General features: G+C 46.8%; 1 long non-coding RNA gene across 1 annotated transcript; it reads right to left on the reverse strand.

Moving 5' to 3' along the window:
• Window positions 1–241: 241 nt before the first annotated feature.
• LOC124509942 (uncharacterized) lies at window positions 242–8,652 on the reverse strand. Its single transcript, XR_006961545.1, has 4 exons — window positions 8,626–8,652; window positions 1,807–1,935; window positions 581–638; window positions 242–373 (listed from the first exon to the last, which is right to left on the reverse strand). It is a non-coding gene; the product is annotated as an uncharacterized LOC124509942 (long non-coding RNA).
• Window positions 8,653–15,044: the final 6,392 nt, after the last annotated feature.

Genomic DNA, 15,044 nt, shown 5'->3' on the forward strand with positions numbered 1-15,044 from the left:
CTGTGCTAAATTTGACATTTCCGTCCCCTCATAAGCGTAAAAGTGGAGGTGTCAGAGCAAACAAAAGATTTCTTTTCATGATGGAATTAAATGTGTATTACACCGGTCAGCATACATGTTGCTTTGTTTCACGGAGCCTGTGGGTATCGTGTATATAACTACACATTTCCAAAAATAAATACATATTATAAGAACAGTTTGCATCACTGTGTTCTTTAGTACCTCAGATTTACGAGCCTTTCTTGCCAAAATCAAGTCAGTTAGCTGATTTCCAACATGAAGTGGTCCTGCCTCGTGGAAGGCAAGGGCTCGTCAGGAGAACGAAACAGCAGCAGAACCAGCCTTACCCAAAAAACATATTGTGAACATCAGCCTGGAAAATAGGCAGACAGGGTGACCGTAAATCCCCTTTTCTCAATTCTCTTGAAATAGGAGTTGGCCGAGCCAGTTCAGATTACCCACGGGTCATTTTGCAGACATCTCTCAGGTGGGGACAAAAATCTCACCAAACTCAGAACCACTGAGTGGCGTTTACGATCTGTCCCCCTTCCCAACATCTTGAGGTCCTAGTGGCACCTACCAATCGTAGCAGCTGGCTACGCTCTCCCCGGAAGTGAAGGCAAAGGTCTTCTGTTACACTGAGGCGGGGCAGAAATGGAAAAGACGTCAGGTCGCATTTTTTTTTTTTTTTCGGCTTAATGTTTTCTTCTCCTCGTGGCTGAGACTGTAGAGTAAGTAGGAGCTCGGCTCCGAAAGAGGCTTCCAGAGTTGCCTCCAAGGAAAATCAGCAGTGGCGGATGCTTCGTATTAGCTGTACTAAAATCTCACTTTATTTCACCTGGTTTATTTCTTCAATCAAATCCATCAGGAATAAGATCCTAAAGGAACCTCTGCTTATGACATTTGCTATCTTTAGAGGCAGGCACAAAATTAAATATAATCCCCATTCAATTTTTATTTTTTTTAATTTTTTTTAACGTTCTATTCATTTTTGAGACAGAGAGAGACAGAGTATGAATGGGGGAGGGGCAGAGAGAGAGGGAGACACAGAATCGGAAGCAGGCTCCAGGCTCTGAGCCATCAGCCCAGAGCCCGACATGGGGCTCGAACTCACGGACCGCGAGATCGTGACCTGAGCCGAAGTCGGCCGCCCAACCGACTGAGCCACCCAGGCGCCCCCCCATTCAATTTTTAAAGAATCCTAGGGGCAGAGGGAAAGCAAAAGAGAATTAGTAACGACGCCGTGATATCTATGGATCCTAAGATTATAGCTGATTTTTGTTTTCTCCTTTTTACTTTTGTGAGTCCTCTAGATTTAGTATTATAACCACAAATTTTACTTTTATGGGTTTTTTTGGGGGGGGGAGGAATTTGTAAGAGCCCATGAGGAAAAAAATACTTTAAAGGCATATACTCTAATAACCGTGACATATTGAGGGATACACAGAACCGACGGCGAATATGGTGAGAGCTGACCCTGAAAAGACTCTGGGGTCTATATCAGAATGAATAAATTGGGTTTAGCCCGGTTGAGTCGATAGGGATGGAAAATGGTTCTACCCATTCTTTGCGGAAGTTCTTATGCCAATATAATAAATTTTTCTTCTCAGCTGCTGGGCGTGTGCTTAGGTCAAATTCTATCTGATCCAGCGGGACAGAGGCACAATGAGATGCATGGCAAGCGGGTCTCCTTTGTGGAGGGGACAGCACCCCACCCCCAAGCATCTACTTGCATCCAGCGATCGACAACAGGGTCAGTGAGCCTAGAAGAGGGCGAAAACCCGAGAGAAAGAAGGGAAAACATACAGCAAAACCATCCTTGGCTCTGGGATACATGCAGAAATCGCGGTTGGATCCCTTGGTCGTGGCGGTCACGGGGAGAAAGCTGTCACTGGGGTCGCGTTGCCGCGAGATTGCAGGAACATGGGACAGAGTCTGAAACGGACAAAGGACCTTTGCTGTGATGACCAGACTCTCTGAATGGGAGGGAGTCACCGAGCGTTTATGAGAATGGATGCTTTGAACTTGTGTGAACTCAGATACCTGGATGAATGGCGGGGGCGGGGGGGGGGGGTGCTGTGTGAACCCACTGCACAGCCACCCGCTTTAACGCCTCAGGGCTCAGTGGTCCTCTTATGGGACCCTCCCCTCCCCCACCTACACGTCCTTGGAACGCACGTTCTCACTCTTACAGCCAAAGAGCGTCCTGGAGGTAAGCCAGAGGCGACCAGGAGGCGACAGACCAGCTAGAGAGGCAGGACTCAGCTCAGCACACCTGTCAGGTGGCCGGACTAGCAGCTCTGCTGACCATGAGGGCTGCTGAGTTTGCACAGTCGCAGAAGCCACAGCGGCGAGGAGTAGGGCTATTATCATCATTTTAAGAGCCCTCTTAGGGATCCCCAGAAACGCTGGGAGGAATGTGGCTTCGTAAGGGGCCCGGGAGCTGCATCCACAGGCTCGAGTGTAGAGCCTGCATGCCTGTTCCCAGGACCCCGTTAGATCCAAAAAGCTGACGTTGCCTGGGTGCAAACGCAACAGCAGAAAAGGGCCCTCGCTCGTGGCTTCGTGTCCCTTAAACAGTTACGTAACTTCACGTAGAGAAAACGCAAGTTCACAGCCACAGGAAGAGAACTAAGTTTGACCCACCACCCCACCTTCAGGGTGCGTCACGCTGAGGGAAAATGACACGGCTGCTTTGAGGGCGTTCCGGAGGATCGCTGTGTGTGTGCGTGTGTGTGCGTGTGTGTGCGCGCGCGTCCCAAGAAATATTGCCGTCTGCTGAGAACACAACCAAGCATGGATGTGCCTTAAAAAGCAGACTTTAAGTAGCGCGAAGGCCATGCCGCCGCAGACTGGAAGCGAAGGCAAATGACAATTTGAAAAGCAAGACGTGCAGGTTTGGAAGCGCCTGCTGCCGACTCAGAAAAGGGAATGAATGTTCTCGGCGCACCTGCCCTGAACCAGGCACACGATGGCCGTTTTGTCTCCTGCCCGTCAAACGTGGCTCGTCTGGCGACAGATTAAGCAGCCTCCTTGCATTCATTGCTGCCTCCAAACTGCTGCTTCTCCCTCTCCCCTGCCTGCCCTGCAGAGGCCGGAGACGGGATCATGAGACAATACTACCAACCCCCCACTCTGGGTTGCAGGCTTCTTCAGAATCAAAGGATCCTGACCTTCATTGCTTGAAAATGCTCACGTCCGGTGCTGGACTCTGTCTCATTACACCTGCTGTGATTCTCCCTGGCGTCAATATCCACGTGGCCTGTGTTTTCAAATACTGGCCTGCTCTCCCCCTTCCCTACCCCTTGTTTTCCACTGTGCCTGAGATCCTCACTCCCGTGGTCATACTCTAAACACTGCCATCACCAGAGGATGACATCTCCTCTGTCATGTTGACTTCTTTTTTTTCTCCTTTCCTTTTTTTTTACTTTTATTTATTTTTGAGAGGCAGAGCACAAGTGGGGGAGGGGCAGAGAGAGAAGGAGACACAGAATCCCGAAGCGGGCTCCAGGCTCCCAGCTGTCAGCACGGAGCCCGACGCGGGCCCGAACTCGCAAACCGTGAGACCCTGACCTGAGCTGAGGTTGGACGCTCAACCGACCGGCCCACCCAGGCGCCCCTGATTTCTTGTTTTAATGTTTACTTTTTTTTGAGAGAGAGTGAGAGAATGAGTGGGGGAGGGGCAGAGAGAGAGGGAGGGAGAGAATCTCAAGCGGGCTCCTCACTGTCAGCGTGGAGCCCAACCCAGGGCTCCATCCCACGAACCGTGAGATCATGACTTGAGCTGAAACCAAGAGTCTGACACTTTACTGACCTAGCCACCCAGGCACCCCGTCATGTTGGTTTCTGACCCACATACCCTATCTTTGGATCTCATTCATTCTAGTATCCTGATTCCAACAACTCTTTGACCGCATTCCACTATGGCCCCAAATACATTGACCTTACCACCTTTCCACTGGCTGTCACCTAAGGTCCTCACTCACCTCCCCTCGATTCCAGGATTCATCATTACTATCTCTCCCTTACATCCATGCCCCCTTTTCCCTCCTTCAATCTCATCCACTAACTCCCACTCTCCTAGCCATCAACTTTCTGCTCTCTTCTCTCTCCCCAAACTAACAATTCCTTTCTCTCCTCCTTTCCCCTCTCAGCTGATAACCCTGAAACAATAATATCAAACAGAAGCAAGCTTCCCCGTACTCCCATCACCAAGTTCCACCATATACACCTCTCTTTATGAACAACCCGCTTTGTTTTTACAATGATCAACCATTCGTGCTCCTTTCTATAGGCACGTATTCACCAAGACTCAGCCATCACACCCTCGGGGATCTCACTTCTACAATTATCTCCCCTCTCTCCTGGCATCAGTTTCCCCCTGTCTGTTGTAGTATCACCCATATTTTTAAAAAGGAAGGGAGGGAGGGAGGGGAGCAGAAAGGAGGGAGAGAAGGAGGGCACGGAAGGAAAAGAAACCTCCCTCCACCCCACATTTCCGTCCAGCTACTATCCCATGTTTCCTCTCTTCACTGTGGCTCATCTCTTCGTTATGGCTAAAAGTCATCCCTAACAACACGCTGTACTCTCTCCTTCAATTCTCTCTTTCCCCCGTTCTAATCAGACTTTAGTCCTCATTATTCCACGAATACTGTGCTTGCCAAGAACACCAATGACCTTCATGTTGCCAAATCCAACAACAAATTCTCGGTCCTACGGCCCTCACGTATCTGTACCTTGAGCCAGTGTCTTTACTTGTCCCCCAGAACACCACTCTCGTGGTTCATTTGACATGCCTGACACCCTTCTCAATCTCCATTCTGATTTCTCTCCTTCTCCCTCACTTCTATTAATGTAAGTGCTCCAGGAGTCAGTGCTTTGAAATCTTTTCTTCTGTGCGCATTCATACCCTAAGGAATGACCTACAAGCTGTGGCTTTAAATACTCTCTTTCTGTGATGACTCTTGTATTTCTATCTCAAACAGCTGGACTCTAACCATCTAAATCTAACTGCCTGGTTCACACCCTCACTTTGACACCTAATGAGGATCTCAAATGTAACTTGGTTAAAACAACTTTGGGTTCCCACTGCCTAACTTTTTCCTTCCCAGTCTTTATTCACTTGATAAATGAAAATTCCTTTTTTTTCTGATTGCTCAGAACATAATCTTCAGTCATCTTTGACTCCTCTTTTCTTCCCGACCCAACATCAAACCCATCATCAAATTCCGTTAGATTTGCCTTTAAAATGAAAAAAATGTTCTTAGATATGTCACCAAAAGTAGATACGTTGGACCTTATCAAATTTTAAAAATTTTATGCTTTAGAATATATGTCAAGAAAATTAAAAGGCAAGCCACAGATTGGGAGAAAATATTTGTAAAGCATAAATATGACAAAGGGTCTTGTGTCCCAAATATAAGAAGCATTCTTGTAACTCAAAGGTAAAGGAACAAACAAGTCAATCAAAAAGTGACTCGAATATTTAAATACTTCATCAGAGAAGACGTACACACGGCCAATACATGTTCAACATCATTAGTGATGAGGGACACGCAAACTGAAATCACAAGATACCTACTAGAATGACTACAATTTAAAAAAGGTAATAACAAGCTCTGGTGAGTGAATGGAGAAACCTGAGTCCTCACACATTGTTGAGTGTTAATACATAATGATACAGTCACTTTGGAAAACAGTTTTTCACTTTCTTAACATAAGAAGTGCTTAATGCCAAATATAAGCTTACAGTAACATCCAGTAATTCTACTGCTAGGTATCTACCCAAGGGAAATGAAAACCTATGTCCACACAAAGACTTGTACATGAATATTCACAGAAGGATTAGTCATAGCAGTCATTAAGGAAGACCATCCAAATGACCATCAATTGGTGAACAGATAAACAAAATACGGTGTCTTCATGCAACGGAATACTATTTAGCAAAGAAAAAAGGAATAGACTACTGTTCTATGCCACAACCTAGATTTTCAAAAAGAAAATGCTAAGTAAAAGAACCAAGACTCAAAAGGTTACATGTTGTATGATTCCACTCATATGAAACGTCCAGGAAAGGCAAACCCACAGAGAGAGAAAGCATATTAGTGGTTGCCTGGGACCAGGCGTGAGAACAGGAGTGAAACGTGAACGGGAATTGGGGGATCTTTGGGGGCTGGTGGAAATGTTCTAAAACTGGGTTGGGGTGATGGTTGCATAAATCTAGAAATTTTCAAAAAATACTGATTGTACATTTAAAATGGATGAAGTGTATGGTATGTAAATTATGCCTCAACAGAGTTGTTTAAAAAATAGAAAACAATCTTCCAAATATGACCATTTTTTCACCACCTCTCCTACCCACCACCTCAGCCACTATCTCTTGTTTAGGTTAATTTACTAATCGAACTGAACTTTCTGCTTCCACCTTGACCCTCTAGAATCTATTTTTCATGCACCTGATGGATCCTTTCAAAATATAAAACAAATTGCATCATGACTCTGCCCAGAAATCTCTAATGACTCCTCATTCAGCTCGGAATAAAATCCGGAGTTCTGTGGCCAATAGGGGGCTCCTGCTCTGTTCTGTGAGCCCCCTGACTCCCCCTCCAGTATTCTCCTGTCACTCATCAGTCCTGGGCACACAGGTCTTCCCCTGCTCTTCAACACACCAATCCTGTTCCTGCCTCAGGGTCTTTGTTTTAACTCCTCCCCCTGCCTGGAATATTCTTCATTGAGATGTCTTCGTGGCCACTCTCATGTCATTCAGGTCTCCCCAATATTATCAAAGAAGACCTCCCTGACCATGCCCTCTTGAAAGAACACCACTCCTTGCCCCCCTGCCCCCCATCATCCCTATCCTTTTACAATGGTTTCATTTTCTTTACAGTACTCATCACTTCCCGACACATTTTGATTGGTGTGTGTGTGTGTGTGTGTGCGCGCGCGCGCGCGCAGTTTCCCCACCACCCTGCCTAGAAAGGCAGTTCCATGAGGACAGGGATCTTGTCTCTGGTCTGTTTTGTTCATCACTTTATTTCATTTGAGTCCCATAATTATCACGTGAGATAGGTCTTATTCACAGGGGGAGACACTGAAGGTCTGAGAGGTGTCGCAGTTGATTAAGTCACACAGCCAGTGATTATTCAAGCTGGAATTTGAGGCCAGGGCTGTCTGACTCCAATGCCATGGAGTCATCATCACTACGTCAAGACAGACTCCCAAGAAAAGCAGTTAAACCAGATCCCGCTGAGCAAAGTTTTGTTTCCTGCGTTCCTCGTAGATCAGAGTTAATGGTCTTAATGATTTTGAATTCTCTGAGTCCGTGTACCTCAGCCTGATCTATAAAAAATTAACAAATGTAGCCGTGCTTTCTTGGCTTTCTCACATTTGCTCCAGCCCATAAAGAAGTCAACCTTCTTGTCCTAAAAGTTGAAATAAACACACTTCAGAAAAATTAAAAATTCGAAGCGCTCACATAAATCCAATCTAACATCAAGATTAGAAGGGCAGGAATATGTAAGACGGATGACACCAATTCATCATAGTAACCTTCTTCCTCCAGAGTGTAATATATTACACATCTTCGTAGCAACCCGTGTGATTTATTAGTGTAATCAGAGGATAGCTCTCCCTTTTGAAATTGTTTTTCTGCTCAAGAGGTGTGCACACAAGATGTAATCCAGGAAAGAATAAAATATTTATGCCTAAGCTCATCTCAGTGTCAAAGAGACTCCGTTTTTGCAGTTTTCTTCCTTCTATCTCTTCCTTTATAGCTTCGACATATTCCAAATATACAGACGTACTTACGGACGCGGTGATGAAACCAGAATGCTCTGAGCATATTAGTTAGGGCCAGGGAGAAAAGAAAGAACAGAAAGGGAATACGGCACCTTGGGTAATGGCAGTAGGATCCACCTCTCCTCCAAAAACACAGGAAGCTATTACCAAGCCCCATGTCCGTCCCTTGGTAACGGACGTCCCTATGTTGTGAACATAGGGACGGAGCATGGTCCGTCCCTATGTTGTGAACAGAGGCGGTTCTGTATAGAAGATGGTGCTCCCTCCAAAGACCACACCCATTAGCCAGAAAGAAAGCCAATAATATCCTCCCTCGTCCTCTCCCTGGAGTTCCAGAAGGTGAGGTAGAGGACTCGGTCATGTAGCCGAGGCTGAGAGTCATCACCATGGTTACGACCGGAGGCAAAATAAGCTTCCTGCAGCCAACCAACCCCAATTCCAGTTTGGGGCTCAATACAACCTTAATATGATGCTTGGAGAAAAAAAAAATGCATCTTGACACCATCGTGGCCCAAGAGGAGAAAAAAAAAAAAAGCCGATTAGTATTCCAGGCTCGTATGCCAACACAGGATAGTAGCAAAACAGAAACAAGCTTTTCCATCCGAAATCCGCAGCCAGCTTTACGAAACAGTGTTTTAAGTTCCTTGCTGTAAATTCCTAGGCCGTCTATAAGGTTCCTCCCCCAAGATCTGTTGTGAAGCCTGTCGGCAAACCCTGAAATCACTCATGCATCCATTTTCAACACAGAATAATAAAATACTATATATTTGTGCATGAAGCGATACATCACGTTCATTCGGTAGGAGCTGGAGTTAGAAATCATCGTACCTTCACGCGATCCTTGCAGATTGCCCCTCCCTAGTCACAGGCCCTTGGTTTAGCTGTGCTAATTAAGGATGGCTTGGCTCCCATCGTTATTCTTGAACTTCCGTGCCACATTCAGGTCCTCAGAACTTCGAACACAGTCTGCCAGTGTCTTAAGAGAGAGCATTAATGCAAGAGTTACTGCAGTTTGCTCGTAATTTTTAAAACGCACCCCGCCCAACTTGAGAAAGCCAAGGACCTGGCTGGAGGAAGATACACACTTAATTAGAAAGGATTTGTGGATTCTCTCCACTGCCCAAGGCACCCGGCCCTCTGCTTTATACGAGATGGACACTCGATAAAGAGTTATGCGTGTCTGTTGCCGAACGATCCTTATTTACATCGATCCTAATTATTAAAATAGTAAATATTCAATGCAGAATACTTGAAGGACATAGAACACAGAACCCGACCAGAGTCAAAGCCATGGCTGAGTCCTTACCTTGGCTGGGCAGCCTCTTCGTCCTCATTTGTAAACATTACAATTCCCATCTTCCTCCCTGATCTCAGGGAAAATGTTCTCACAAAGGACACTTGCAAACAGAGGCATTTGGTGTTGTTTCTTACTTTCAAGGCATCAAGATAATACGCCAGGGGGATACATCAAGGGTGTCCTGGGATCTTTTTATTTGGACGCAGTTTTCCTCTGCTTGTTGATCTTGCTTCTGACCAGGTAAATGGAGAAACACTTCATTGGGCAGGGGGAGCAAGATTTCCACACTGGTGATTATGATTAATATTATATCAACTCCATGAAATTAATTGTTCAAGGTGAACGTAATGGGAAATAGCTGTCTTCTTCCACTTCTAGGGACCTTAAAACTTTCACCTTTAAGACAATCTGCTACTGGGGCACCCCTGGCTGGCTCAGTTGGAGGACTGAGTCGCACAACTCTTGACCTTTGTGTTGTGAGTTCAAGCCCCATGTTGTGTGTAGAGATCACTTAAAAATAAAGTCCTTAAGGGGCAGCCGGGTGGCTCAGTCAGTTAAGCATCTGCCTCTTGGTTTCAGCTCAAGTCACGATCTCACAATTCATGAGTCTGAGCCCCGCGTCGGGCTCTGCGCTGAGAGCACAGAGCCCGCTTGGGATTCTCTCCCTCCCTCACTGTCTGCCCCTCCCCTGTTTGCATGCACTCTCTCTCCCTCTTTCTCTCATAAATAAATAAACTTAAAAAAAAATAAAATCCTTAAATAAATACATAAATACAAAATTTTGTCAAATTTAACTCTTGTGGATTCTTAAAGAATTCCAGTATCAAATATGATGAGAACAGGTGAACTTCTTTCCATTTTACTTGAATGATAACACACATAGCGATAAATACACATAAGTTAACAACTAAGAGAATTTTCACGAACTGAACACCCCAGTACAATCACTAGGCAGATCAAGAAACAACCCCAACTACATTAAGCGACTCACTTTAGAATCTAGTGTTCAAAAAAAAAAAAAGGATCTAATGTCCATCCTCAAAGTATTCTTTACGAAATATCACAAGTCTATTACATGGGATATAAAATTTAGTATAGTCACATTCGCTCCACGTAAATGTGAGCATTAATCCAAACATAGGCCGAACGGTTTCTTGGACAAATGGGAAAGGACTGTTGGTAGCAATGAGTAGAACGACCTGTCATCTAATCTAACCATTAGATTCCCCTGCTGTTGTCGATCAAAACACTTAAGTAATTCTGATTCCTTGACACCCGAGACAACTTCTTCCAGACACGCCACAAAATGTCAACACTGTGATGAGGGAGTCAGTCCGAGAATTCCAGCCAAGGCAGAAAAATAATCACCGGAGTGATTAAAGCCGTCACGACACCACACTAATGACCCACTTGCCTTGTCTGTTTACCGTGAAAACGAAACACGAAGGCCTATATTTTGTCCAGGTGGAAAGTCCACGGCTTGGATGTGTAAATATTCACTGTTTCTCTCAACCCATTGTGATGGGATGTGCAGGGAGGCCTCACACACAGCTCTTTTCATGCAATTGTCCTGCGGAATGAGATGAATCTTCCTCCCAAACTGAGCTGCCCCTCGTGGAGCCATGAGGCCAGAGGAGAGGATTCAGGCTGCAGGTGTCTCCGTTCATGACTATGTCCCGGCCCTGAAGCCCACTCACAAACGGCCTGCGCTCCTGCGACAGGCGAGAGTGCTCTCTCCCTGGGAACCTGGGGAGCCTCTGTGCACAGCCCCAGAAACGTGTTCTGGGCACCCACGCTTTACTGAGACTTACATTTCCTACTGGCGTGGGTACAGGTGTGTAAGGCTGTGATGAGGTCCAATCATGGGAGACGGATCTAAATGCATCGCCTTAATTCAGCTGTGAGACAGAGTACTCAAATACCACCGACGTCTCAAGGGAACTCAGATTGTCCCCTAAATAATTTCACCTCCCCAGAGGGACTCAAATACACCACCGATGTCTCAGGGGAACTCAAGTTGTCCCCTAAATAATTTCACCTCTCCAGAGGGACTGCAAAATAAAGGTAATTCTTCAGTCTCAAGAAGCCTTCCTAAGCCACATTTGCATTTATCCTACTTGTCGGGTTAACTCTCCTGGCCATGCTCCTGGCTCATTCAGTGCATATTTGCTGAGTGTTTGTACTGTTCTGGGCACACTGCCGGCCATTGGTATACAGTCATGAGGAGAGCAAAAATGAGCTTTGACTTCACAGCACTGATAGTCTAAGAGAAGAGGCAAATTCATTAAATAATCCACAAAAATATCTTGGTCTTTTACCCCCACCATACCTTTTCTCTTACATCACTTCTCCCCGTTAGGTTTTTTTTTTTTTAATTTTTTTTTATGTTTATTTCTGAGACAGAGAGAGACAGAGCATTAGTGGGGGAGGGGCAGAGAGACAGAGGGAGACACAGAATCAGAAGCAGGTTCCAGGCTCTGAGCCGTCAGCACAGACCCCGACTCGGGGCTCAAACTCACAAACCATGAGATCATGACCCGAGCCGAAGTCAGTCGCTCCACCGACTGAGCCACCCAGGCGCCCCTCCCCATGAGTTTTTAATTCCTACTCCCTCTCCATGGTCCAGTTGCAATATCTTTATCCATGGCACAAGCTCTCTGTGACCAATCCCAATCGGCCCCTAATAACCTGCTTCTTCTCAGCCCCATGCATTGTTGACCATAAGCATCACCAAATAATCTAAATTCATGCCACCAATGAGCTCATATCACCAGGAAGACACCAATAACTGACCACGGCCCTCTTTCCACGGAGCCAAGAAGTACCCTCAAGATCTCACCAAATACAGAAGATTGCTACCAATCAACTGGAACTGATTCTTTGAAAGAAATATAAGGTCATCCTCAGTCCATCCCATTAACTAGCCAGTTACTACTCACCTCTACCTTCTGTTGTCTTTGTGCCCTCCTTTGTACCCTTTGGTACCTTTGTACCCTTTGTACCCTTTGGTACCTTTATACCCTTTGTGCGTACTGTCTCCACAACCGCAACATAAATGACTTCAGTGACAGGGACCACACCTTATGTTACTTTTAACAACTCTAACTCAGCAACTGTATGTTGAGCACGGACTCTGGGGATGCCCTGTTGTTGGCACTACAGGAAATACAGAGATGAATGGGACACAGTCCCTCCTGCCAACAACCCCCCGTCTTTTGGTGGGTTTTTTCTTGAGGGATAAAAATTCACAAATAGCTACAACTTGAGACAGAGTACAATGAATAGCCTAAGAAAAGGCTGGAAGTTGAGAGAAGCCACCGATGAAATCCAGCTGGAAGCACAGGGAACGTTTCTTAGAGGAGGTGGCATCTGAGATGGACACTGACGATTGGAGAAGGAGGAAAGAGGAAGCAGGGTGTCGCTCTCCGGGCATAAAGAAAGGCATACGCAAATCCAGAGGAAGAGGAAAGTTTAGGATCCTTCAAGTATTCTCCTTTGGCTCCAAAGTACTTGGCATGACATCTCATTCATAGTAGGTATCCAACAGGGGCTGGTAAGTAGACACTTTAGGCAGTACCTGGTCAATGACAACACAAAGGAACCAAAGGGTCCGGGAGCGCCTCACATGCACGCACACCCACACACACACCCCACGATAACAGACATTTTCTAAAGTGGGTCTCTAGGCTCCACCAGAGACAAGAAATGAGCAGACCTGGAGTAGATGCCTCGTTCTGGTTATGTTGGTGCCGTTACCGGATTGTAGCTCCGTTCTTGCAAGGTTATGGATCTGAGTAGATTTTCGGTCTCCAGTGTTTTGAAAAACGTAGGTGTTCCTCGGATGTTGGCAAATGATATAGGGAAAGGAGTTTTGTACTCAGGTTAACCTGAGGACGCAGTGAGATAAGTGAGCTTGAACACTGTCTTTTTCACAGTACTTCTCTGAGACTGGGAGAAGCTACGTCACCGTGATCCTCCAAGAGGAGGGGGGATAGTGTGATAATTTCCTAAATGCGTATGGCCATAGTAGCTTGTATTAAAAAAATGGCGACTCTCGTGGTACAAGTATTCCATAGAACACTCTAGGATTTGGTGGGTTAGATGCAATTAGAAAGAAAATGGAGGAAACTCAATCCAGTTTCGCCTAAATGATGGAGACCGAGGCCGCAGCCAGTAAGTGTCAGCTTCCAGGAAATCTGGTGGATGTGCCACGTATCTATTCCTTTTTCCACCCACCCTCCATTTTACCACATCCTTTCCCATCCTACCCACTTAGGGATAATAAAAGCTAACATTCGTTGAGCCTTCCCTTTGTGCGAGGCCTTTGTGTTTTAACTGCTTTAACCCTCACGATAATCTTCAGCACTATCATTATTCCAATTTCATAAATGAGGTGGCCAAAGGCACCGAGAAATTGAGGAATTTTCCCGTGGTCACCTGTATAGTAAGTGGTAAAGACAGTACAGGAGTCCAGGAGGAGCTAAGGCTCCTAAGGGCCACACTAGTATCTACCCCCAGGTGGTGAGAAAGGGGGAGGGAGATCGCACGAGGACCCCTGGCTTCTCTCTTTCCCCCACTGCTTATGTTGGGTTAGTCTGCCAGTGCTCCCCTCCCCCATCTACCCCTTTCCCCACCCCAGCCCCCATCCAGTCTTCAGAGAAACAGAATCCAATGGCCCCTCACACAGCATCTGCTGGTTCAGATTAAGACCATCTCAGTCTGGCCTCGCTCATCACCCCTGCTCATTCCTGTGCCCTCCCCCCATCCCCGAGCCTCCAAGCTCATCACCCCTGCTCATTCCTGTGCCCTCCCCCCCCTCAGCCGTCTGTCCCAATGTTTACTAGTTCCTCCCAAGGAAAGAAAAAAGACAAGTCCCTTTGGCCTCTGCCCCCCGCCCCCCTGTCCTCAAACACCGCCTCACAGTCACCCCCGATTCCCACTCCCAACCTTTTTTTGTATCTCTTTTCTCTCTTCTCTCATTACAGATTCATCTCTCCTCTCCTCTTTGCCTCCCACTGCCGAGTGACAAATCCCTCTTAAAATAACACTGTGACTCACCCAGCGGATACTGTATTCCATTTATGGGTACCTTTGTTTCCCCAAGGGGCACAGAGCATCTCACAGATACTCAGTCTTATTTTTACCTCGCCCTTGGCAAAAGAGGGTCTGTCAAAAGGGAATAAGAGTGTAGCTCGGGCTTTTGTCTGAAGGACAGGAGCGCTGGGGCCGATACAGTCTTTTTACACTCCCAGGCCTCCTCCTTCTCATCCCCTTCTCCTTGGTGCTGTTTGACTTCAGGCTCCATTAGTAACCTCACCAGAAATTCGACGAAAATCTTATTAATCACCTGTGCTCTTTCTTGACCAGCCACCCAAGCTGGAAGCCTCGGAACAGCCCCACTTCCTTCCTCCCACCGGTTCTGCCCGCACATCCGGTTGACAACCAAAGCCATGCCGGTCCCGCCTTGGGGCTCTGCTCCTATTCCCACCGCCGCCACCTCATTCGGGCCACCACCTCCTCCAGCCCGGCCTGATGCAGTGGTCACCTCGCTGTTCCCCCCCACCCCCAACCATTTTCTGCACACACACGCGCGCGCGCACACACACACACACACACGCTCCAAGGTAGTATTTCCAACCTCAATCCGATCACGCTGCCCCGCTGAGGGGTGCTCCGGTGAAACCCCTCCCCTTTTCCAGGGCATTCGGGGCTTCTCAGTCTAGCCTCAGCGACCTTGCCTTTATGACCCCCTGCGTCTTCACCCCAGCAGTCCCAGAAAGAAGCGGTGTCCCTTGACGTTCCTGGATTCTCCTGCCTCTGGGCTTTCATACCTGGGACCCCCGCCCTGGGGAAGGAGCACCAGCCTGTAGCATCTCTTCCCGGAAAGCTCCTTCTCGGGTGTAAAGGTGCAATTTTTACATCACCTCTTCTGCAGAGCTTTTCCTAGCCT

This window comes from Lynx rufus, unplaced genomic scaffold (genome assembly GCF_022079265.1).
Source record: "Lynx rufus isolate CCGP_SWC_20201006 ecotype Redwood Valley unplaced genomic scaffold, mLynRuf1.p SCAF_15, whole genome shotgun sequence".
NCBI lineage: Eukaryota > Metazoa > Chordata > Mammalia > Carnivora > Felidae > Lynx > Lynx rufus.